The following is a 27,084-nucleotide window of genomic DNA, read 5'->3' as shown; positions in this document are numbered from 1 at the left end:
GGAGAATTGGTAAATTTAGTCAGTAGCCTGCAGTGACAAATTTAGAAAGCAGAGAGAGCATAAACACTGAGGTTCTGGTTAGCAGAGCCTCAGTGATACAGTTAGGCACCACACAGGGAACACATACAGGCCACAAACTTATGAGCACTGGGGTCCTGGCTAGCAGGATCCCAGTGACACATAACAAACACACTGACAACATAGGGTTTTCACTATGAGCACTGGGCCCTGGCTAGCAGAATCCCAGTGAGACAGTAAAAACACCCTGACATATACTCACAAACAGGCCAAAAGTGGGGGTAACAAGGCTAGAAAGAGGCTACCTTCCTACACAACCTCCCCAAAACGAAGGACAATAAGGCTAACCTTTGCCAGTTGAGTCTTTATTGTCTAAGTGGTGATAAGTAGAGAGTATCTCTGCAATAGATTGGTTACTCCCTTTATCAACCACTATATGGTTACTTCCCTGAGGGGATGTAAACTACCCTGTTTGAAGTTTTTTAGCTAGCCAGCAATGTGAAGTTATATTTTCAGAGTTCCTATTAGTATGTTTTAGTTTAGAGCAGTGGGAATTGTCCACTGGACCTATATCAAATGATGAGAATGCCAGACAGGGATGCTGTCTCAGTAAAGCCATAGCTGGGCAAACACTTTGTCCATATGGCTGTAAGAGAGAACAGGGATGCTGTTTCTCTTGAGTTGGAGCAGGGCAGGGATGCTGTCCTATGAGCTCCACACTAGGGCAGGGCTGCTGTCCTAAGTGTTGTGAGGCAGTGCCGGGTTTCTGCACTAAAGTTTATCTGGGAGGGTTGGAGGGATGCTCCATGTTAACTAAAATGGTGCACTTTTTCTCACCAATATTAGTTATCCCACAGAGAGGTACTTCTACCTCAGGGAGTTCAGCTGTGTAAGCTGATGTTTCCCTTGGTACAGGGGCCACCCCAGGAGAGGTTTCTCCTACCACAGGAATGGTATCCTGAATGGTAGGGTGGGTAGGGGATACTGTGATGCCCTTTTACCTGTTGTTGGAGAAGGATCCTGGCTTTTCAGGCCTTTTTCTCTCCTTTGCTTTTTCATTTCAGCTGAAATGAGAGGAAGCAATTCCTCAGGGATACCCAGCATGCCTGCATGGGTATTAAACTCTACCTCAGCCCAACCTGAGGCCTCTAGGTCATTACCTAAGAGACGGTCTACAGGTAAGCTAGGTGATACTACCACCTGCTTAGGGCTAGTAACTCCACCCCAGCTAAGCTGAATTATAGCTAAGGGAAGAAACGTAGTGGAGTTATGGTCATCAATAATCTTGTACTGTTGTCCAATGATGTGTTGTTCAAGAGACACTAGGTTTTCAGTCACCAAAGTGATACTGGCACCTGTGTCCCTGCAGGCCTAAGCCTCAACACCATTTATTGAAACTGTCTGCCTGTACTTATCCATTGTAAGGGGACAAGCAGCCAGTGTGGCAAGGCCAATGCCACCAGGTGTGAAAGAAGATGTCTTGGGACTGACTACCCCAGTTTCTATGATGGACCCATAAGTGAACCCAACTACACCCTTATTTTGACTGTTGCCAGCAGTCCCACTACTATTACCGCTACTGCTAGGGGCACTAGAGTTTGATGTATTGGTGGTGGTAGGCTCAGGGGGTTTACCTGGACAGGACTTATCCCCTGGTCTATGGCCTTTATGTTTACACACAAAGCACCAAGGCTTTTTATTGTGTGTGGGTTGTGAAGAAGAAGAAGAAGTTGATTTATCCCCACCCCCTGAAGAGTGTTTAAGATTTGAAGAAGGATCTTTAGTTTTCCCCTGCTTATCCTGAGATTTCTCACCATCTTTCTCCTTGTCACCTCCTGTATGAACTTTTCTGTTCTGACCCATTTGTCTGCCTTCTTTCCCAATTCTAGGGGAGAGGCCAGATCTGAGTCTATCAAGTACTGGTGCAACAAATCAGACACACAATTGCTAAGAATATGCTCTCTCAGAATAAGATTATACAGGCTTTCATAGTCAGAAACTGTACTGCCATGCAACCACCCTTCCAAGGCCTTCACTGAACAGTCCATAAACTCTGTCCAGTCTTGAGAAGACTCTTTTCTGGTGTCTCTGAACTTAATCCTGTATTGTTCAGTGGTTAAGCCAAATCCATCCAAGAGTGCATCTTTCAAAACTTTGTAGTTATTGGCTTCTTTCTTTGACAGTAAGGAGCCTATCCCTAACCTTCCCAGTGAAAGATAGCCACAAAATAGCAGCCCACTGCCTTTGAGGGGCCAACTGTACCACACAGACCCTCTCAAGTGCAGCACACCACTTATTAATGTCATCCCCCTCCTTGTAAGGGGGGACTATCTTGTGCAGATTCCTGGAATCTTGCTCTTTAACAGGATTGCTATCAGAAATGCTGCTGCTGCCACCATGGGGAACTAACCCCAACCTCTGTCTTTCCTTCTCTATGTCTAGGGACTCCCTATCTAAGGCCAGCTGCTGTTGTTTAAGCTTCAGTCTGGTCTCTTCAACCCTCAACTTTTTGAGTACCCTTTCTAGCAAGTTATCCTCAGGGTGAGTGGGTTGGGAATGCTTTGACACAGAGGAAATGTGGGAAGTTTCAGAGGGGGACCTGTCCCTAACTGTCTGGACCCTAGTAACCCGGCCTCTAGGGATGAAGGATGCCCTACTGTTGTGGGAGCCTCTATCACTACCAGCATCACTAGGTGCCCTGCGAGAGGGCAGGACTTGATAAGAACCCTCCCCAGCTTTCTCAAGGAACTCCCCTGAATCTGACTGGGAAGCTTCCCCATTTTCTAACCTCTCCTGAGATGGCCCAGACTGGTTCTGGTCATCTACAATGAGCATGTTAAAGAGAAACTCTTTTGTAGGATTCTTTCCTATACTCAAACCTCTATCCAGGCAGAGACCCCACAAACTTTTATAGTTAAAACTCTCATATGTTGCATTAACAGTTTTGGAAGTGGGCTCTACAACAGTCATGATAGTATAGGTTTAAGGATAGTGAGAAAGAAAAAGAGTTTTAGAACTTTAGAAAGCACAAAAAAACGTTTTCAAACATTAGGAAAACTTTTAGAAGTTTTCCAAATCTTTTCAGAACTTTGTTAAAAGTTTTAGAATAGAAAAGTAAACTTTTTTGGTTAAGTGTACATACACTGAACTGTTTGGTATATGATTCTCTTATGAAAAGTACAACATGACAAAGTGGTAAAGCAGTTGCAAGTACTTATCCCACCGCTGTACCACCAATGTAGGAGGCTGGCCTGGCTTATAGTGTGTACCTTGTGGTACTTACACCCTGTGCCAGGTCCAGTTATCCCTTATTAGTGGACTAGAGGTGTTTCTAGCAGCTTAGGCTGATAGAAGGTGGCTATGGCAAAGCTTAGGCTGAACTAGGAGACATGCAAAGCTCCTACTATACCACTTATATCATATCGCACAATATCATAAGAAAACACAATACACAGAGTTACTAAAAATAAAGGCACTTTATTTTTATGACAATATGCCAAAAGTATCTCAGTGAGTACCCTCAGTTAAAAGGTAAGTAATATACACATGTCATATGTACATAAACCCAAAACAGGTAAGTAATAGTAAGACAAGTAATGCAAACAGTGTAGAATTACAATAGGATGCAATAGGTGAACATAGGTCTAGGGGCAACACAAACCATATACTCCAAAAGTGGAATGCGAATCACGAATGGTCCCCAGACCTATGGGAGCTTGTAGAGGGTCACTGGGACTGTAAGAAAACAGTCAGGGTGTCCAAGATACCCCACCCCAAGACCCTGTAAAGTAGGAGTAAAGTACACCTACTACCCCAATAGGACACAATAGTCGTGATAGGGGGATTCAGCAAGAACCACAAACACCAGCAAAGCACTGAAGATGGATTCCTGGACCTAAGGACCTGCAAGGCTAGGGGACCAAGTCCAAGAGTCGCGATAGTGTCTGGGGGGGCAGGAGCCCAGGGAACCCCAGATGAAGGTGCAAGAAGGATGCCTCCAGATGGAAGAAGCTTAGGATTCTGCAACAACAAAGAGAGCTAGGAACTTCTCCTTTGGATGGAAGATGTACCACGGCGTGCTGAAGGTTGCAAAAGTATTTCCTCGCAGAAATACTGCAAACAAGCCTTGCTAGCTGCAAGTGTCACGGTAGAGGTTTTTGGGTGCTGCTGGGGACCAGAAAGGACCAGGATGTCGCCCCTTGGAGGAGGGGACAGAGGGGGCGCTCAGCAATTCAGAGAGCCCCCACAGAAGCAGGCAGCACCCGCAAAAGTACCAGAGCAGGCACTTAGAAGATTTGTGAAACAGAGCTAGCCCAGAGTCACAAAAGAGGGTCCCACGACGTCGGAGTCCAACTCAGAGGGTTGAGCACTGCAGGACGGAGTGCTGGGCACCCAGGCGAGGCTGTGCACAAAGGAATCCTTGGAGAAGTGCACAGAAGCCGGAGCAGCTGCAAATCACGCAGTACACAGGTTTGCAGTCTAGCGTGTGGAGGCAAGACTTACCTCCACCAAACTTGGACTGAAGGATTACTGGACTGTGTGGGTCACTTGGATAGAGATCTGTGTTCCAGGGACCACGCTCGTCAGGATGAGAGGGGACCCAGAGGACTGGTGATGCAGTCTTTTGGTGCCTGCGTTAGCAGGGGGAAGATTCCGTCGACCCACAGGAGATTTCTTCTTGGCTTCCAGTGCGGGGTGAAGGCAGACAGACCCAAGAGCATGCACCACCAGGAAACAGTTGAGAAAGCCGGCAGGATGAGGCGCTACAAGGTTGCTGGTAGTCGTCTTGCTACTTTGTTGTGGTTTTGCAGGCGTCCTGGAGCAGTCAGCGGTCGATCCTTGGCAGGAGTCAAAGAGGGAAATGCAGAGGAACTCTGGTGAGCTCTTGCATTTGTTATCTGAAGAATACCCCAGAGGAGAGACCCTAAATAGCCAGAAAAGGAGGTTTGGCTACCAAGAAAGGAGGATTGGCTACAAAGAAAGGTAAGAGCCTATCAGAGGGGGTCTCTGACGTCACTTGCTTGCATTGGCCACTCAGAGCAGTCCAGCGTGCCCCCAACACCTCTGTTTCCAAGATGGCAGAGGTCTGGGACACACTGGAGGAGCTCTGGGCACCTCCCCTGGGAGGTACTGGTCAGGGGAGTGGTCACTCCCCTTTCCTTTGTCCATTTTCACGCCAGAGCAGGGCTGGGGGATCCCTGAACCGGTGTGGACTGGCTTATGCAGAGATGGGCACCATCTGTGCCCATCAAAGCATTTCCAGAGGCTGAGGGAGGCTACTCCTCCCCAGCCCTTCACATCTATTTCCAAAGGGAGAGGTTGTAACACCCTCTTTCAGAGGAAATCCTTTGTTCTGCCTTCCTGGGCCGGGGCTGCTCAGACCCCAGGAGGGCAGAATCCTGTCTGAGGGGTTGGCAGCAGCAGCAGTGGAAACCCCGGAAAGGCAGTTTGGCAGTACCTGGGTTCTGTGCTAGAGACCCGGGGGATCATGGAATTGTCCCCCCAATACCAGAATGGTATTGGGGGGACAATTCCATGATCTTAGACATGTTACATGGCCATGTTCGGAGTTACCATTGTGACGCTATACATAGGTAGTGACCTATGGATAGTGCACACGTGTAATGGTGTCCCCGCACTCACAACGTTCGGGGAATTTGCCCTGAACGATGTGCGGGCACCTTGGCTAGTGCCAGGGTGCCCACACACTAAGTAACTTTGCACCTAACCTTCACCAAGTGAGGGTTAGACGTATAGGTGACTTATAAGTTACTTATGTGCAGTGAAAACTGGCTGTGAAATAACGTGGACATTATTTCACTCAGGCTGCAGTGGCAGGCCTGTGTAAGAATTGTCTGGGCTCCCTATGGGTGGCAAAAGAAATGCTGCAGCCTATAGGGATCTCCTGGAACCCCAATACCCTGGGTACCTAAGTACCATAGACAAGGGAATTATATGGGTGTACCAGTGTGCTAAGGAGAATTGGTAAATTTAGTCAGTAGCCTGCAGTGACAAATTTAGAAAGCAGAGAGAGCATAAACATTGAGGTTCTGGTTAGCAGAGCCTCAGTGATACAGTTAGGCACCACACAGGGAACACATACAGGCCACAAACTTATGAGCACTGGGGCCCTGGCTAGCAGGATCCCAGTGACACATAACAAACACACTGACAACATAGGGTTTTCACTATGAGCACTGGGCCCTGGCTAGCAGGATCCCAGTGAGACAGTAAAAACACCCTGACATATACTCACAAACAGGCAAAAAAGGGGGGGCAACAAGGCTAGAAAGAGGCTACCTTCCTACAAGGCCCTTCCTAGGAATGTTTCAAAGACACTACAGCACTACAGAAAGAGATACTCTTTTTTAGGTGTAGTCTGCACAGTGCTTGCGCTGTGCTTGTGAAATCTATTGTTTTTAATATATCTTAAAAGGGGCTTCTGTTATCAGTGTTCTGAGGCCCAAGTACTCAATTGATTCCGCTGTAGTGGGTGGACCTTTTTCCTTAAGTTAAGGCTGCACAGCGTTTACTGTTTATGGATACTTATCTTCCCCTGGTGCACGCATTTACAATACTTATCTCCTACTAAAGCTGCTTTTTGGGCCTGATTATTACAGAATATATATGTGCTTTTTATGGATGTTATAAAAACACTTAATGACTGAACTGGACTCTCCTACTTTCTTTATTATGGGGGTTGTTGCATTATTGACTCGATATTTCAATAAATAATATTGTGCATTTTCAAAGCGTTACCGTAACCCATGTGCAGAATTGCCTTAAATGTAATAAGGGGCTAAATGAAGCCAGAAGTAACTTAATACAAATCTCTGGATGGTAATTTGTGTCTTTTTCTGATGATTAGAAAACAACCTTAATTTAAAACTGCATTTTGGCTACAATAAGTGTTTGCATTAAATGTAATTTCCCTTTATTGTTGGCATTCTCAGTTCAGATACATTAAATGCCCTCCTGGAAACTGTATAGCTTATATTATATATTATTTGTACACAATTGGCAATTACGTGTGGAGCTGGAAGATTTCAAAATACAAAAGTACATTTAAGTCTCAATGTCACCCTAACACTTCGTGATCTTGAGTTTAAGTTCCATTCACTGTCAGACTTCAGGGACTGCTTCGTACAGTATGCAGGAATGCTTGCTTTTTATTACTTTGTTGTGTAAAGCAGATGCTTTAGCCTTTCAACATTTGTGGTATTTTCTATTCATGCCTCAGTACCTTTCTTTGCACTTTGTAGACATAATCAGAAGATTTTGACAACTTAATCTATTTGGTTATTGTGATCAAATTCTAAATCTTGTAATAAAAAATGCACATTAAAAATAAAATTAATATACAAGAGTAACCCTTCATGTGTACTGTATGTAAGGTAAAGCCAAAGAAAGTGATTTGTAGTGCCTTACATGAGTATGCTCTGTGGTGCTCTTTATGGATGTTTTCACTTCCTGTATCTGTTGAGACAGTTTATGTATAACATTACAGCACCAGACAACTACAGCAGAGTCTTCATGTTCCTGTTCTAAAAGTACTCCTTGAGATTTGTGATTGCAGTCTGTCCCTTCACTAGGGCCAGGATTTCAATAGTGCAGCAAGTGCAGTGGCACTGGAACCAAAAGCTCTAAGCCCCCCACTAAACACAAATTATTGCTATAGTTTACTACTAACCAGGCAGTCACAAATGCAGTTATTTTGCAGGCACTAGGGTCATGATTTTAATGGTGCAGCAGGTGCAGTGGCACTGGGCCCAAAAGTTGGAAGAACTCCACTAACCACTGAATATTGCTTGTTTACTGCCAAACAGGCAGTCATATGTGCAGTTATCCAGCAGGCACTGGGGCCGTGATTTCAATAGTGCAGCAAATGCAGTGGCACTGGAACCAAAAGCTTTAGGCACCCCACTAAAATGATTATTGCTATATTTCACAACTTAACAGGCAGTCACAAGTGTCATTATCCTGCAGGCAACAGGGCCACTATTTGAATGGTGCAGCAGGTGCAGTGGCACTGGGCCCAAAAGTTTTCAGAACTCCTCTAAACACCTAATATTGCTATATTTTACAATTAAACACGCAGTCATAAGTGCAGTTACCTAGCAAGCACTAGGGTCATGATTTCAATAGTGCGCAGATGCAGTGACACTGGGACCAAAAGCTCCAGGTGCCCGACTAAACACCGATTATTGGTACATTTTACAACTAAACAGGCAGTCACAAGAGCAGTTATCTTTTAGGCACTAGGGTCATGATTTGAATTGTGCAGCAGGTGCAGTGGCACAGGGCCAAAACGTTGTCAGAACTCCTTTAAACTCATAATATTGCTATATGTTACTACTAAACTGGCAGTCACGGTTGCAGTTACCTTGCAGTTAAAAGGGACATAATTTGGATGGTGCAGCAGTTGCAGTGGCACTGGGGCTAAAAGCTCTAGGGACCCCACTAAACACAGATTATTGCTAAATTTTACTACTAAACAAGACAGTCAGAGGTCCAGCTATCTATCATACATTAGAATAATATATTTTATGGTGCAGCAGGTGAAGTGACAGCAGGACCAAAAGCTCTAGGCACCCCACTAAACACCTAATACTACTATGTTTTACTACTAAGCAAGCAGTCACAAGTGCAGTTACCTTGCAACAACAGGGTCGTGATTTGAATAGTGCAGCAGGTACAGTGGCACTGGGGCCAGAAGCTCCAGGGGTCCCACTAAACCCAGGTTATTGCTAAAATATCAAACTGAACAGGCAGTCACAAGTGCAGTTACGTTGCAGACAACAGGGTCATGATTTAAATGGTGCAGCAGGTGCAGTGACACCATGACCAATAGCACTAGACACCCCACTAAATACCTAATATTGCTATATATTACTACTAAACAGGCAGTCATAAGGGGAGGTAACTAGGAGGCACTAGGGTCATGATTTCAATGGTGCTGAAGATGCAGTGGCATTGCGGCCAAAAAGCCTCTAAACACAAAATATTGCTATATTTAACTACTAACCAGGCAGTCACAATCACAGTTACCTTGCAAGCACTGGGGTTATGATTTGAATTGTTCAGCAGGTGCTGTGGACTTTCTGTAGCTCATTTTGTAAAACTACTCTGCAAGCTACAACTTACAATAAAAAATAGCTTATTGTTAATCGCATAGGTGAAACCTAATGGATTTACCTATGTTTGTTTGCATTTTGAGGACCTCTTGGTGGCTACTACACAGATCCCTCCCCTGTGCAAAACCATGATCTTTCACCTACACTGCAGCACAGAGGTGGAACAACCTCCCCCTGCACCTCAGACAAAGCCATATCAGGAAGAACCTCAAGACATGGCTCTTCGGATGAGGCCCCTTCCCTCCATCCCAGCGCCTTGAGACCCTCACCGATGAGTAGTCACGCTTTACAAATATTGATTGATTGAGTGATTGACAGATGACACCATCCACCCAGCAGTTGTCAAAATGCAAAAAAGGGGTTTTCTTTCTTTAAACACAGCATGCGGAATCACTTCAACTCAGTACAGAAACTGAAGCAATACTGCATGTCATGTTTAAAGAAAGAAATACCCTTTTTAGATTTTGACCAACAACCAGCCGCTTGGTGGATGCCAGGACTGGCTGGTGCACTTGGGCACATAGATAACATCAAACCTAGCTGCCCAAAGGCGTCCATCAACCAGCTGTCAAAATGCAAAAAAGAATATAATGTCTTTCTTTATTAAGCATCACAGATGGAATCGCTTTAACAGATGGAAGGGCAAAGGATTTTGGGGTGCCGGGCGATATGGATTTTAGGGGCCCCTGTTAACAACAGCTTTGAATTTATAGTCCAGTTTCAGCTCCTTTATGCCCTCTTTGGCCAGGTCACTAGCAGCGCACAGACACACTCATTTAAAGTTTAAATGTGTTTATATTTAATATTCGTAGATGGTGCCTTGAATGTTCAATATTTAACACAGCAGCAGTTCACTAATATTAGTGCAAATAATCTCTGTGACGCCCTTCGTTTCTAATATGTGAGGTGTTGTTTTTATCCAAAAGAAAGGGATATTGCCCGAAACATAAACTCTAAACACTGTACACATAGAACCCGCACTAGCTATCAATATATTACATATAATCAAATTGTGACTCCCGGAACGAAAGGCATGAGGAGGCGCTGAAAGCCCTCACTAGAGGAACTGAACGACCAGTCGAGACAGTAGTCGGGCAAATACAAGTGGAGGAGACAGCCTGCCGAATACCATATATGAGTATCGGATGCGCATGTATAACTTGTCAGCATTGCCAGTGAATGTCTCTCTCCTACTAATTGGCAAATCCTGTCCCTCTGCACTGTCGGTAACATCACCCCAGCATGTCAGGAGCATTATCCACACCCCTTCTGTAGGATCACCATGTAAGATTTCACTAGAACGGACTCAGCAAACATGGACAATGTACATATTGCACTACAGCACCTATCAATAAATAGCACTTGCACATCTAATATGTCTCTGTGTAATTTGACACATCAACTGTGCAGTAGATAACACAAAAGTGCCTGTGTGACAACCATGTAGCTTGTCAATACAACTGTCCTGACATCATGTAGTCAGATACATCTGTGCAGTGGCCAGGATTGCATCATAGCCTGCCCATCCTGAGGAGAATAACTGATGAAGGGAGAAACCACACACAATCATGCTGTGTTGAACAGAAAAATGCTTCATCAAGATAAATCAAGGTCAACTAATGGTGGCTGATAAATGTTGTCACCATGCAATACTAATACTTTGAATTATGCAGTCTAATCTAAGCAAACACAACTAAACACAGCATCAATCAACCTTTCTGAGTAAACTTCCAAATAGGTAATCATGCTGATTGTTTGCACACATGATCTATGTCAGTAATGTAGACAAGAAGACAAGAGTGTTAACAACACCTCATCTTCAAAGATGTCCCTGAACATCACACTGCAGTCCGACCTAAAAAATTCCCCACAATACCAAATCTGGAAGCACACTTTGTGATGTAGAAAACATACTCATCGACACAAATCCTTTGTGATCCCTGTAAACTCTAAATGGTGGTTCTATCAAATGGTGGATACTTACCAATTTAGCACAGGGGTAGCTGCCATTTTAAACCTCTTTTTTCTTTGGTTTGTAGCATAGGACACAAATGTCATAGAACAACAATCACCTACACTGATGGCAAGGCCATGATCAAGTAGCAGTTAACACATAATGCAAAGGGTTAACTATATATTTATTCATAAGTAATCACACCAGAGGCAACTAAGGGAAAAGTCATACCTACACTAATCTAACCTGACTACTCATTACCCACAACTGTCCCTAACTAACCTAAGCTAAACTTACTCTACACATATAACGAATCGATCTAAACATCAACCCCCCACCCACCATTATGAGACAGGACACATGCAGGACAACACATACTAACCTACACACATACTATACTATCCCAAACAATCATATATTTTTTTGTATAGTTTTTTTCAAATTTTTAAATTAAAATATTTATTTTTTTAAACACACAGGAACCCCAACATTGACCCCCGCCCACCCACACACTTAATAATGAAAAGTAGAAAGAATAAGGACCCCCCACCCTCATCCCTAACATTAACTAAGCTAACAACCTATACTAACCTAACACTAATCCCCCAAAGCCCACTGATCATGATAAAAAGGAAAGAGGAGGGAGGGGAGGGATTAATGTAAATTGACCATATCAGTCCTAGAGGTTGGCCCTCCGGAGGGTCCGCCTGATGGACCTGACCCGCTTCTTGATGTAGGCCACATCCTGGCTCAGCTTGTCCACCTTCCTTATAAATTTGTCCATTTTGCGTTCCAAAGCCTGGAATGCCGCAGGGTCAATTGGAGGTGCTGCTGTCTGGGTCCCGGCAGAGGTGCTCTGTGTGGGTGTTGAGCCTAGCCCACTGGACTGTCCTGCAGCTCTCATAATGCTGGGTCCTGGTTGTACTGCAGAGGCAGGGACAACTGTCCCCGCCGTGGCTGGGGCCACTTGGGGCCACTTGGGGAGAACCGGTGGTTGTGGTGGTGGTGGCGTTGGGCCACCCTGTGGTGAAGCACACCATGTTCCGGAGGCCCGATCCGCCTGGTATTTTTGGGCCATCCGTCAAAACCCCGACTGCACCTGCAGGATGTGTCGGTACCTCATGGCCCGCCTCTCAAATTCATGCCTCTGTGCGGCACTCATGTTTGCAGCTGTGAAGAGAAAGGGCAACTATTTACCATAGGAACTGCATTGTGTGGAATAGCACAAGTGGTCAATCGGAAATTAAATTTACTGTAGTTGTAACAGCTCATATCACCATATAGATCATTGAAAGTCTCAGAGGAAGTACATGGGAAGCCTGCATACAAAGGTCATCTCACACATAGCATATACAATAATCTACATGATGGGTAACATCAGCCAAAACTTGTCATCATAAAAATTACAAATGCAGCCAACAATCATGCTGCACCTCCTCCGCCTATTGCCTGGACTACATATGTCAGTGTATGTGATAACAATCACAAACCTCAAGATCTGCAATTTGTAATGGGATTCGCTAGTATAGAACTCATGTGCCATAACCGAGTGTGTACACTAGGTTCAAAACAAAGTTTCAAATGGTCACAAGTATGTGTAACATACTGGTTGCTTCAGTCCTAGGTACCCTATTTCCAAACACATGCCTGTCTTTTAGGGGGGGGGGTGGGAAGAACAACCAACAATCCCAAAATAGATGCACACCCAGGAGTGTATAGAAAGCTCAACATGTTTTTGCCTCAACACACACACCACCAGCGAAGGGCTATCAACAAATTGGAGTCAGCTAAACCTTGTCCTATCCAAGGTCCACACATGTCAAAATGTACTGATCTAGGCCAACATCACATACTTCCAGTGAGGCATATTTTTCTACAGACACAGAGGAGCAAGAACACCCATGATCATGAATAGCATGCACACCTAGGCCATTGCACTCTAGTCCCACACACTTCTAGTACAACTTGTGGAAGTACATGCCCCCGGAAGATCCAACCTACAGTGTACTCAGTACATCGGTTACTAGAGAAGCAGCAGATTTCAGACAAGCCATTTGCAGAAGCTATCTGGGAGAATGTCAGTCTGACATGCAGACTCAGTCCAAGACGAGTCCCAGTGCAACTCTTACATTAACTAGTGTATTCCACATGACTCACCCCATTTTCCATAGCGGGCCCTACAGGAATGGCTTACAGACCCAAATTCAGACAAATGGATAAGCATAGGTCAACTCAAAATGAAGTGATAACTGAAATCCCACTAATGGAACAAGACTAATGATTGGGCAGCGCATCAAACCTTGCAATGTGTTCAACACACAGTAGTCCATCACGCATCACCAGCAAACACAAAACATACCACACATGCAACACTCACTGTAGGTGTTGGGGTCCTCAAAATGAGCCACCTCTCCCACTGTGTACGGTGCAGGTCCACCTGTAAAGCATGGAAGGAAGAATATACTCAGAATCCGTGCACTGACAAACAATTGCAAATACAAACACAATGTGATAATATGACATGAGTAATGAAACACTTTCACACATGCTCATACTGCATGGAATTATTCATGCGCAACATTTACATCGGATGAGTCTCCTGCTACAGTTACACACAGTTCTACACACATGCAGTGGCCCGGACTGTCATGTGGTGGCAAAGATGCACCTCCATTAGTATGCAGCAACAATATAGGTGTGCATTCATCTCATCATGTGCATCCAAGAGAGACATCCAAAAGCTGGTTACTTGAGGACTGCCTGACCTGTCAAACAGCCTATGTGGTCATGACACATATGTGACAGATAGGTACATGGTACAGAGGGCCAGGTACTTTTGCAATACCTCATGTTGTTACAGTTTCATACATTGATGTGTCCAAACAATGGTGATTGGCACCAAACATAGATGTTTGTACCCTAGTCCGTACCTTTGGACTGCCATCCCTATTCTGATTTGGGCACAAGTGACAATAAATACCTGTCTAATATGTTAGCTGAGGGCACCTGAGTCCTTTACAAATATGGTTCATGCTCAGATCTGGCATGTAACAATTAAATGTGAAGGAGCACATTTATCACGACAAGGCATGGCACTTCCGTGAACATTTTGCCTACACACCAACCAGACACACATGTGACATATGTGTGGGCCACATTGCTAACTTCAATTGACGTGAAGGCAGCACTCATTTTCAGCATCATGTAGGGTTTACAAATGTCAGTCTAGCTATAGCGTCAACATATGTAGGTATGATGTTTCTACATCCATACTTCACTGGCTATTGTGGCCTATAGAGTCCTGATTGCGTCATTAATGTGTCGCTTGTCTGACACAAAGGCGGCACTACATTACATTCTGCTACAAGCAACCTGTATTTGTTGAAAACATGAGCTACCTGACTGCTAGCATTTGTCATCCTTCACATAGTGCATCAATTACCCTGTATGTTTCCCTACCATTACACACAGTCAGCTACTTATCTGGCAGATTGGGTAACAATCATCACATGTCATAACACAGCTTTAAATTGTGCACATTTACATGATTTGTACTCACCAACATGGCCACCAATCCTGATTCCCAGGTGGTCCAGCAGATCTTGCTCCCTGGAGTTCAGATCAGCCCATCGGTGCTTCAATTGATGGTCATTCCGTTGGCTACCATATAGACGCACCAAGTGATGGCGCACCTTCCCCCACCGGACTTTTCGGGCCTCCGTGTGATACCCCTGTATCACCCGACCCCCAGCCTCCAGCATAAGTGGGAGGAAATGGCAAACAAGCCATATAAAACCCCCCAAATCCTCCTCACCCATCCTGGAAAGCCGTGGCCTACCAGACATTTCAGCACTGAAAAAGGGGAAAAAGTAGTAGAAAAAAGGAAAAGGGGGAAATGGGGAAAGTTAGAGTGGGGAACTACAAAGAAAACTTAACAAAAAGAAGAGCCCAACTATCCCCTATATCACAGTACCCACAACAGACTCCCACAGACAATATATACAACACTGGACTTGACAAATTTATACAACACAGACTCAGACAGTATTCTACAACAAGATAATGATGACAAAAGAACAAGTGAGATGGCACACTGGACACAAAAGCACTAATACACAGGACAACACTTTGCACACAGCCACACAGTCTAGAATAATCAGAGACTGCAAAGTGAAAGTGAAAGTACACCCACTGTACAGATTCTGTAAACAGGATATCCTATTACATCACATCCTGCATAAAATGGCTGCCGTTTTTTTCCATTATGCGTCATATTTTCACGCATACAGCTTGTGCGTCATATTTTTTGACGCACAGGAGTGCAAATAATGCAGAGTCAAAATATTTTTCATAATTGGGATATAATATTTGTTTGAGGCATATTTTACATTTCTAGAGGTGAAAATTAAGCCGCAGCAAATTATGATATCTATTTATGAAAAATATTTTTGACTCAGCATTATCTGCACTCCTGTGCATCAAAAAATATGACGCACAAGCTGTATGCAAGGAAATATGACGCATAATGGAAAAAAACGGTGGCCATGTTATGCAGGATATTATGATATCTATTTATGAAATATATTTTTGACTCTGCATTATCTGCACTCCTGTGTGTCAAAAATTATGACGCACAAGCTGTATGCGTGAAAATATGACGCATTCTGACAAATATGTATTTAATTGGTCCAAATGAGAAATTAATTTTGGCATGACCAAACGGTGCTAAGTGATAAACTTTGGGGTTAGCTATAGCAAATGTCCCTTATGGGATGTATAGAAGGTATTCACAGTGCAATAGTAATGATTGGCCAGAATGGATATTACTCATAATTGTGCACATATGTAGGTAATTTTTGATTGCTAATTTCAATATATGAAAGAGATACCAGGATGTATTCCTTAGCAAAATTGTGTCCACATGTATCAAGCTATTCCAAATTGCATAAAGGCCTGCAATTGTCGCCTAAACCTTTTTTGGGGGTAACCATGTCCTAATTACCAGTTAATGTATCTAAAATGTGTTTCACTATTGACATGTAGGGCACACATGCGCCTTATGCATGTGTGTGCTTCACATGTGCATAAAAAATGTATATTTGGGGTGCTGCAGAGGGGGACTTAGGCCCCCAGCACCCTGGGGCTTGCTGTTCCTGACTTGCAACTTTATCCAAGGTTTTCCCAAATTCAGTAATGCAAAACCAATGGCAGCAGGCCCATGGAAGCAAATTGGGTATGATTCCCTGTTTGCTAATCTGTAATCCCATTTGCCCATTTGACGTTTGCCCTATTGATTCTTTGTAGAATTCTGACATACCAATTAGCATTGATTTAATAGCAAATTCTCTACGTTCCTTATGTCATGATAGCAAATAGGTTGTTGATGTATGTGGCCCTTTATGCATTACCTGGTTTAGTGGCATGTTTCATTCTTCCTGCTAGGTTACAACTGGGACACTACTGTGATAGGCTGCTTGCAATCATTTTGTTGATTGGATGGTACATGTACATGTGTGTGGTCCATATTTGATCCAGTATCAACTGTTAAGGTGTATGTTGTCACTGTAACGTCCACGTCTCCTCATGAGTTAGTGGCAGCTAATCGTGTATCTAATGAGTATAGTTTGTAGCTAAATGTGAGAAAAGTCATTGAGGACATGGTAACCTATACGTGGATGGTCCCACCCTGTCACTGAAGACGTGTAATGAGACTTTCAACTGGGCAACCTTGGTGCGCTGAGTGAGAGAATGTCTCAGGTGTCTGGATCTTGCATGTGTCATTGCAACATTTGTACTCAAGTTGGCCTCTGTGGATGGTAATGTATCAGAAAACATCATAGCCTCTGTGCAGAAGTAAATGGGTGGTATTCAGCACACACAACTCATCTCTATTATTTGAACAATGTAACTCAGCGTGTGAACTGTCTGGGTCCTCATATGTGTTGACTTTTCATGGACATTATATGAGGTTGCTGGTTCGGCTGGAGGCCACGTACACCATCAAACGCTATGGTCCAGGTACACTGTCACACTTTGTAGTTTAGGCATTAATGAGGCCCAGACAACGGAAGGGCCATGATTTAGCTATTCAAGGGCACTGTCACAAATATGATACAAATAACAGTCAGATTATGCTATACTATGTATTTGAGTATACATTGATGAGGCAAATGACAAATTAGTCTCTGAGGTACAAGAGGTTTTGGACAGCACGTGTGGTCCATAGGTGGACCTCAGGCATCTTTAGGGTGACCCACGGACAGGTGCCAGTCAGGCTGACAGGATGCTGGGTCACACAGGAGCCAGCTCTTTCACAAATTACCTGATCAGTAGTCTGACTAGGACTGGTCAGAGGGAGGAGTAGACAGTTGACATGTCACACTGTGTATGTCCTGTGTTGTCTTGAAGGTGACACATGAACCCTGATAAAGTGTTACACGGCAACATTAGTAGCAATGCTTAATGATGTAATTGCCCAAATGCCAACATCTATGCTGTAGGAGGCATCAGCAGGGACGGGGCATGTACATTTGGGTGGTGTGCATGGAGGGGATCACTGGTGTGGCCTCCATCAGTGTCTCACTAGTCCTGTCGGATGAGATTTGCTGAAAATTAGCCTACAGTACCTTTCACACGAGAATCAATCTACAGGTGATACCAAGCCTTAAAAACTCCAAGCCAGTGTATTATATGAGCTGAGTTCCATGCAGTGAGATGGTACTATGACAATCGTAGGCATAGGAGTGTGGCACACTGGATGACTCTTGTGAGTGTGTGTGTGTAGATGAGGGAATCTCAGTGTACACATATCAGCATTCCAGGGACCTCTTCAGACAGGTGGGGTGTGACCAGCCGCATGTGTGTGTAATGTTTTTAGAAAAGGGCTGACATGTAGATGGGTAGTGATGTGCTGGATGCTTGTCATATGTGTGGCACTTGTGCTGTGTATGTTCTGCTTATGTGTAACTCTAGTGACAGATAGTCATTGCAAAGATTGTAAGTAGCTGGAATTACTGCTGCCAAGAGTCTGGTAATACATTCCTGTTCCTGAAGCATAAGCACGTCAACTGCCTGATGTATGAGGCCTGTTTTCCCCTAGTTGAGTGATGGTGTTTTAGTTGTGTGCCATCTGCTGCGATGAACCATGTTTCCTACATGTATGTGTGTCATATGTGTGGTCCTCAGCTATTGCCCTTCAAAGGTGAACTGTACAGGATGTCAGTCATTTACATTGTGTGTGTATGTGACCATTGTATGATGGGCATTACATTTGTTGTGTGTTTTTCTGTGTCCTGATTGTTATATCATTATTGCTCCATGAGATGACATTCTTCTTCTGATATTTAAAGCTGAAGGTGGGCAGAAATGAATAGGCCAAACCATGATGTGGTGTTTGTTATCAGTATTTATTTACAATAGTGCATTAAGTGGTGATGGTGATAATTATGAAAAGAAATTTTTTACAATCTGTTGGCGCCTACGCACTCCAGCAGCCGTGTTTGGTTGTACCCCCTCCTGTTGCAGGCCAGCATCCTCCTCTTCCTCGTCTTCAGGCATGTATAGGTCTGGTTCGAGGAGGGGAATGTTCCTTTTGACACAAATGTTGTGCAATATTGCACATGTTAGTATGATCCTACAGACCATCTCAGGGGAATATAGTAGGCTACCACCAGTGATGTCGAGGCAGCGGAACCTTGACTTGAGGATGCCGAAGGTCCGCTCGACAATGCTGCGTGTCCTCTTATGGGCGTCGTTGTATGCCCGCTCTGCAGCAGTACTCGGGTTCCCAAATGGTGTCATTAGCCATGGCTGGATGCCATACCCCTGATCAGCTGAAAGAAAAAAAACAATGGGATCATGTTGATGTAGCTTTCATTATTGAAAAGACCGTTCATGGCAGTAGTTGTCTTGTGTTGTCTGTGACTCTTTTGTGTACTGATGTGACATCCTATACTTGTAGGCTATACCATCTGCATTGTGTTTTTACCTTGGCTGAGCATGTGTTTGTCTGCTAACAGTTTGTCATCAGTATGTTTTGTGATTTTCAGTGCAGTGTGCCCTCCCTAACATTGTGACTTGTGATACAGGTGTCCTTGTGTCTTCACTTGGGGTGAGTAGATAGTTCAATGTAGAGTTTAATTTATAAGTGTTATTAGCACGTTCATATGAAAGTACCCTGGACATCCCATACCGTTAGACTTAGGCAGTGTATTAATGTAAAGGTCATTGTGACACTTACAATTTGCAAGGTGACATTTCGGCTACCACACTCATTAATGTCTTCACATTAGGCTGTACAGTAAATTCCAATGTGTGACAGGTTCAATGGTGGCATACGAAACATGGCTAGTGATGTCAGGACCTCAGTGTGTTCCTGTCTAGATGTTGCTGTTGTGGTGTATGTGTTGTGTGTTCTAGAGGGTTGCTTTGCAGTGTGTGAATAAGTAGGTTTTAGTACTTACCAACAAGTAGTCCATTGCCATACCGTCCATCCTGGAAGTGTTGGTTGATGGTGCAGTGACGGAGGATGAATGAGTCATGGACACTCCCAGGATATTTAGCCACGATGTTTGTGAACATTCCTTGGTGATCAACAATGGCCTGCACGTTGATTGAATGTGTGTGCTTCCTGTTGCGGTAGAGGTGTTCAGTCGCAGCAGGTGGCACAAGGTGTACATGTGTGCAGTCGATTGCACCAAGGACGTGTGGGAAGCCACTGATTGCGTAGAACCCCTGTTTAGTTTCCTGCTGCTTCTGCAGTGTGTTAGGGAAGGAGATGTGGCGGGTGTCAGGCGAATGATGGCATCCAGTACTTTTGGCAGAAATGCGGAGAATGATGGTTTTGAGATTCCGCCAACCAGGGCACCAGTTGTTTGAAATGAGCCACTTGCCAGCATGTAAAGTACGGCAAGCAGCTTTGTTTCTGTTGGTATGGTGCGGGGTGTCACCAAAGTGGGGGCCAACTGCTGTTCAATGTTTCGCAGCTGCTGCTGGATGGCCTGCCAGTTCAACCGGTACCTCTGTATGATGTCGTGTTCCCTGAGGCCCTGAAGGGTTGTTCTTGGGCGGAATATCCTCTCCTGCCTTCTGCGCTGCCTTTGGGGTCCCTGCTGGTGTTGTGGTAGCTGCTGTTGTTGCTGCTGGGCTCTGCGTCTGCGTGCATGCTGGATAAGAATCACCTCCATGGCTCCCTGTTGCTGCTCTGCTGCTCTGCTGTTTGTTCTGTGTGTTCTGATTAAATACAGGTGTGTTTGCCCCATTTTAACGCCTGCCCTGACCCAGGTGTTAAATTTTGACGCAAATCGGGCTGTGCGTCATTTTCTGGCTCCGCCTCCCGGCCGTGTGCCATTTTTGCCCGGAAGCATAAATACGACGCACGGCCGTTTGCGTAGTTTTTTGGACGGGAACGCCTACCCTGCATATCATTAACGCAGGGCGGGTTGCCGCATCCAAGAAATGACGCACACGGAGGAATTTTGTCGTCCGCGGGCTCGGGCGTCAGAGTTTAAATATGGGGCAACATTTGCGCTGATCGGCGCAAACGGAGTATAAATATGCCCCAAAGCATTTTCCGATGTACCCCAATGCAGACTTGCACTATTTGGCTCTTCCCACACTGTCTGGAAAGCTAATAAGAATGTCCAGTACTTGGCGTTCATTTGGTATAGCAGAGACCTGTCGCCTAATATGACAAAAATAGAGAACTACAGAGATTCCATCCCTATATCAAGGGCAGGCTAAAATTCAGAGAACCAAAGTATTTGTGGAAGCCTATGCCAGATGAGTGGGGTGTTCCTGAGGTTCTCCTCAGTATGTGTAAAAGTTGAGGTGCATAGTTGACAGTCTGGACAAGCTGGACATCAGGTATAGGTGAGAAGGGGTAAATATGTCTGTATCGCTTGATGAGCATCTCGTCCTCCTGTGATGGCCTTCAGGCTGTGTGGATCTTATGGCAATAGCACAGCTTTTATTCATGGGAAACAGCCTTTTCTACGTGGTTGGAGTTAAGCATAGTGTAGCCACACGAGTGTTACCACACTTGCCTGAACCAAGAATGTGCCTGAACCACGCAAATGTGTGGGTAAAGCACCATGCATAAGCGTGGTTCAGGCACACAGCAGGAACAGCTGGGAGAGGAACGAGGCGACTGGGTAAGTGAGGCTGGGGCAGGTGGGGAAATTTTTAAGAAAAGGGTGGGGTAGGTTTTAGAGTATAGGGCAGGGTGTTGGGGTAGATTTTAGGACAGGGTGGGGTAGGTTTTAGGGTTCAGGGTGAGGGTCAGTGTAGTTTTAAAAAAAGGGTGGGGTAGTTTTTAGGACGTAGTGGGATAGGTTTTAGGGTTCAGGGTGGGTGATCAGGGTAATTCTTAGAACATGCCAGGGTAGGCTTCAGGGCAGGGGTGGGGGGCTGAGGAAGTTTATAGGATGGGGTGTTTTTGGGAGGGGTAGGATTTAAGTTTCAGGGCAGGGGGTCCAGTTAGTTTTTAGGACAAGTTGGAGTAATTTTAGGACATGATAGGTTTTAGGGTTCAGGGCAGGGTGAGGGGTTGGGGTAGTTTTTAAAACAGAGTGGGATAAGTTTCAGGACAGGGTGGGGTAGGTTTCAGGGTTTAGGGTGGGGGTTAGGGTCGTTTTTAGGTCAGGGTGGGGTTGTTTTTAGGACAGGGTAGGTTTTAGGGTTGAGAGCAAGGGCAGGGGTCGAGGTCGTTTTTAGGAAAGGGCAGGGTAGCTTTTAGGGTTTAGGGCAGGGGATCGAGGTAGGTTTTAGGACAGGGTGGGGTAGTTTTTAGGACAGAGTAGGTTTTAGGGTTTAAGGAGAGGGCAGGGGGTCAGGGTGAGGGTAGTTTTTTGGACATAGCAGGGTAGGTTTTAGGGTTCGGAGCAGGGGGTCGGGGTAGTTTTAAGGACAGAGTGGGATAGTTCTTAGGGCAGGGTAGGTTTTAGGGTTCAGGGGTGGGGGTTGGGTCGTTTTTAGGACAGGGTGGGGTAGATTTTAGGGTTCAAGGTGGGGGGCCGGGGTAGTTTTTAGGACAGAGTGGGGTAGGTTTTAGGGTGGGGGTCAGGGTCAGGGTAATTTTTAGGACAGGGCATGGTAGTTTTTAGGGTTCAGTGTGGGGGTCAGGGTAGTTTTTTGGACAGGGTGTGGTAGTTTTTAGGATAGGGTAGGGTTTAGGGTTTAAGGTGGGGGTGGAGGCCTGGGTTGGGGTAGTTTTTAGAACCGGGTGGGGTAGTTTTTAGTACATGGTAGGTTTTATGGTTTAGGGTGGGGTTGTCAGGGTAGTTTTTAGGACAGGGGAGGTTTTACAGTCTAGGGTGGGGGCAGGGGGTCGAGGTCGTTTTTAGAACAGGGTGGGGTAGGTTTTAGGTCAGGGTAAGGTAGCCTTTAGGGTTCAGGGCGGGGTCAGGGTAGTTTTTAGGACAAGGCAGGGTAGGTTTTAGGGCGGGGCGAGGGGTCAGCATAGTTTTTAGGACAGAGTAGGTTTTAGGGTTTGGGGTGGGGCAAGGGGGGTCAGGGGTTGTATCACACAACCACACATGGCATTATCACATGTACCTTTACTAAGCATGCTTTTACAATGAAATTCGCTTTAAAGGTATGCGCGGTAAAGGTATGTGTGGTAAAGACGCAGAAGTGGTTTCAACCACGTTGTTAAGCCATGCGTGGTTCTACCATGTGTGGTTTTGTCACAAAACCCTTACTCATTGGTTAAATTGGAGAATGGAGCAACTTGTCAGATTATATTCTGCACTCTGCTTATTGACACTATCACTTGCACTAGACACCGTTTTTAGCCCGCAATTTACATTGTTTTCGTAGTTTGCACTGCTATATGTCACACATTTGTTTGATTCATATATATATTTCTCAAGAATTTCTTTTTTAATCAAGTCACACTAAGTACTAGATCTTCTTCTTTATTAATGATGAATTGGAAAGCCACTAACGCATGGGTATCCTGAGTATTTAACATTTTTCAAATACCTTTTCGCACTGTCTTAATTGTGAAAACTGTCAGATGTTATCCAGTACAACATGAATTGATGATGTTTGCACTTGGCACCTCTCTCACTTTTACTTTATAATGACTTAATGGATTGCGTTTTCACATGGTATGTTGTGTATCTGTCCATCTTGTATGTATACGGATAGAAACTCTTAATTTATTTTTCATGTACTGGTAATGTACTGCCCAATAAAAAAATGTAAACATTTTGTGATTACCTCTATGTATAGGTCTGTAAACCAAGTCTGTCCCGTTGCATATTTATTGAGGGGTCATCAACCTAGATATTAAAGTATCCCACTAAAATGATTTTGATGGGGGAAAGTCGGTGGTATGAGATGATCAATAAGATGTTCAATAGTGAACTTTAAATAATAAGGAGGCCTATATATCACTATGGGTTTATGCTTCTGTGTGGCATTAAGTTTAATATTTAGTGGGATGACTCCAGGCATGGGTATGGGATTGATATTAACCTTTGAGGCATTGCAATCTTCACAACAACATAGCACTGTTCCACCAAACTGCAGATCTTAAGGTCATACGTAATTAATTATTTATCCTACAAGGTTGGCTTTTGGATTACAGAGCAAGAGGAATCTCTAATCAATGTGTCTGTTATAAAAGTAAGCCAGTATTATAGTTAGTAATGGAATAATGGACTTCAATCACGTGTTTTATCCTTATTTTGTAGTTAATTTTTACACTAAAAGATTTTCTGGTAGAACCCTCTTAGATGTAGGAGTTGGTGCCACAAATCTCATCGGGGGTGCAGGGGCATTGGTGATGGGAGGGGGGTGAGTAAAAAAAATAATTAACTTACCTGTCCCAACGCTGCTGGCTTCCTCGTGCCCCCCCTTCTAATGGTGTCCCAGCAGGACCCGGGAAACCAGCACAGGATCCCGACACAATTCTGGCACTACTCTCATGCTATACCTAGGATGAGAGCAGCACCAAGATTGGTCTGAGTGGCTTAGTCTGCCGCTCAGACACTGCGGTGGAGTCTGTGAGGTTTCTCTAACCCAGCTGTGTAACACAACCGCGTTGGAGAAACCTAAGTGCGCATATCAGTTTGGCCGGCTAAACTAACATGCACACTTGAGTGCACTCCACTCCCCTCCCGCCCCCAATCCCATGGCCCAGCACCGCCCCTGCCTTCACACGCTGGCTCAGCTGAACCAGCAGCTGAAAAATAAAATGAAATAAGATTTTATTTTTCAATTTCTAGCTCTTAGCCAGTGGGACAACGCTCCTCCGTCATTGCAGAGGAGCCGCAGCTGCTTAGATGATCTGAGAGCTGAATAGGATGATTGAGGTCCTGGCCGTACCTTAGCAATTTTAGGTGAAGAATAATTGACCTCCAAGATAGGCACTGATTTCAAAATGTCGCTAGGGATTAAATTACATCTAGCTGAGTGTCTAAGTGAGAGTGTGAGAGCCCTTCTTTCTCCTGATGTTGGGGGACCAAACCTGAAGCATGGCCTGTCCTGTGCCTGGCCGGAGAGCAAACAAGCACCAGTGCTTAAACTGAGCTGGTGGTTTCTGGTGCGGTCACCAGCACTTACTTTTGAGGGCCAGCACTTATTTTTGTGCCTCAGCCACTTACTGTGAGCAAAAGCCTCTTATGGGAAAGTCGGAGGAAGACAAAAACAAAAAAGCTTCACAAAGGGAGAAATTACAAAACTGCAAGAGTGACCTGAAGGGGCATGGACTGGTTGTTGATGTATTAAACAGGACAGCTTCAGGATTAGGCTGCCTCAGCATTCGGTGCTCGCACATTTAATTGCAGCAGCCGCGTGTTTCAGAGGAGAACTTTGGGCACCAGCACGTTTTTTTTACACATTAAGCACTGACAAGCTCAGACAAGTTTGCTTTTAGTGCACTGGCAGCGCACCCTTAGAGAACATTCACTGTGCGGACATACATCTGATCACATCATACAGTGATATGGGGTTCGTCTTATGATCTAGCTGAATCACTAGAGGGCTAACTCTTCACCATATTGGCAAAGACAGATTGGCTCCTAAAAGATTACCTTTGCAAATAATATCTCGCGATTGATAGATGATCACTGTCAAAATATCTGGAACCCCCGCTTACATCCAGCAAGCTGCGGGTAAGGCTGAAGACAAGTATCATGTCGAACGTGATTAACAGAATACAAAGGGCCATATTTATACTTTTTGACGCAAAACTGCGCTAACGCAGTTTTGCGTCAAAAAAATTAGCGCCGGCTAACGCCATTCTGAAGCGCCATGCGGGCACCGTATTTAATCAATGACGTTAGCCGGCGTTAGCCGCGGGCGCTGCCTGGTGTGCGTGGAAAAAAACGACGTACACCAGGCAGCGCCGGCGTAGGGGAAAATGGAGCTTGGGCGTCAAAAAATGGGGCAAGTGAGGCTGAGGCAAATTTTTCACCTCAACCCGATTTGCGCCATTTTTTTCGACTCCCAACCCCCATAGAAATGACTCCTGTCTTGCCCAATGGCCATGCCCAGGGGACTTCTGTCCCCTGGGCATGGTCATTGTGCATAGTGGCATGTAGGGGGGCACAAATTAGGCCCCCCTATGCCACAAACATTTTTTTACAAAATACTTACCGTGAATTTTGCCCGGGAGTGTAAATACGGCGCACATGCCTCGGAGTCAATTTTTTAGACGGGAACGCCTACCTTGCATATCATTAACGCAAAGTAGGTGTCCACGCTAAAAAATGACGCAAACTCCATGGACTTTGGCGCTAGACGCGTTTAACGCCAAAGTATAAATATGGAGTTAGTTTTGCGTCGGAATTGCGTCAAAAAAAACGACGCAATTCCGGCGCAAACAGAGTATAAATATGCCCCAAAGTATCCTACTGCTTGCAGCGTCAAGTAGAAATGAACACTAAAAAAGAATACAAGTAAAACCATTGCGACATGCTGCGATCACGTATGCAAAGAGCAAGTGTCTGTCCATATTGATATATGACGATTACGATTTAGTGCAATTGAAGTGGATTCTTAATTACCATGGATGTCCACCTGGTGGCATTATATAATGCTCTGGAGGTACACTGTTGTCTTAACCTGAGGCACTAGAATGCTAACTTTCCAATGTAATGGCAAAGGGAAAATTACACCTAAAAGACGAATTTCTGAAAAAAAAACAAAGATAGGTGGAGAGAGAATTCCAGCAAAATATCTAGGAGCATCACTTTCAAACAAAATGTAAATTATAAATTAAAAAGGACTCCGTGATTTATAGCTTCAAACAGAGATTAACATTAAAATCTAGAAATAAACTTTAAATAAATATTTTTAAAAAGTTTCTATCCTGGGATTACTTTCCAATAGAGCAAATGGCTGCCCGGATTAGTATACTCACTCTGTACAGTGCTCCTTAGTGAAGATGTAGCCTAATGTACATAGTTTAATTTAGAAAAGTGGTCTCGTGTTGGCTCTGACTATTTGAGAAAGCAATTTGATTTGGCAAAAAAGACCTCTATACAAATAAGTTCTTCAGAAAATTTTGATTTGCAGGGGATGGCAGAGTAACCTGCCTAATTATTATTACGCAGGTCACAATTTGCAACCCCATGTGATTGCCAACATTCACTAGGATGGCTTCCTGCAAGGGACAGCAAACCACCATTCCTATGAATGTATTACAAAGCAGAAACCTTTTATTTAAAGTGGCCCGACTACCTTAAGGAAAACTTCAGTTAGAGCAGGCAGTGGTCATCCCGATCACCACCTGTAGCCCTTGAATCTAACTCATTTTTTCTCTAAGAGGAAAGGGTGTAAAGGCAACCCCTTCCCATTTGCAAAACAGTTGCCACCCCAACATGTGACATGTAACAGATCAATGGTTTGCAACGATAATTACAGTCACAAACCCTTGATACATACCTTAACAATTCAATATTTTGGAAGGAACATTCACGCTTAACATTTTGTTGTAGAGAGTTGTTTTCCGAATTGCTTAATATGGTT

Source organism: Pleurodeles waltl, chromosome 6, assembly GCF_031143425.1.
Source record: "Pleurodeles waltl isolate 20211129_DDA chromosome 6, aPleWal1.hap1.20221129, whole genome shotgun sequence".
Taxonomy (NCBI): Eukaryota; Metazoa; Chordata; class Amphibia; order Caudata; family Salamandridae; genus Pleurodeles; species Pleurodeles waltl.
Note: the sequence above shows the minus strand (reverse complement) of the source record.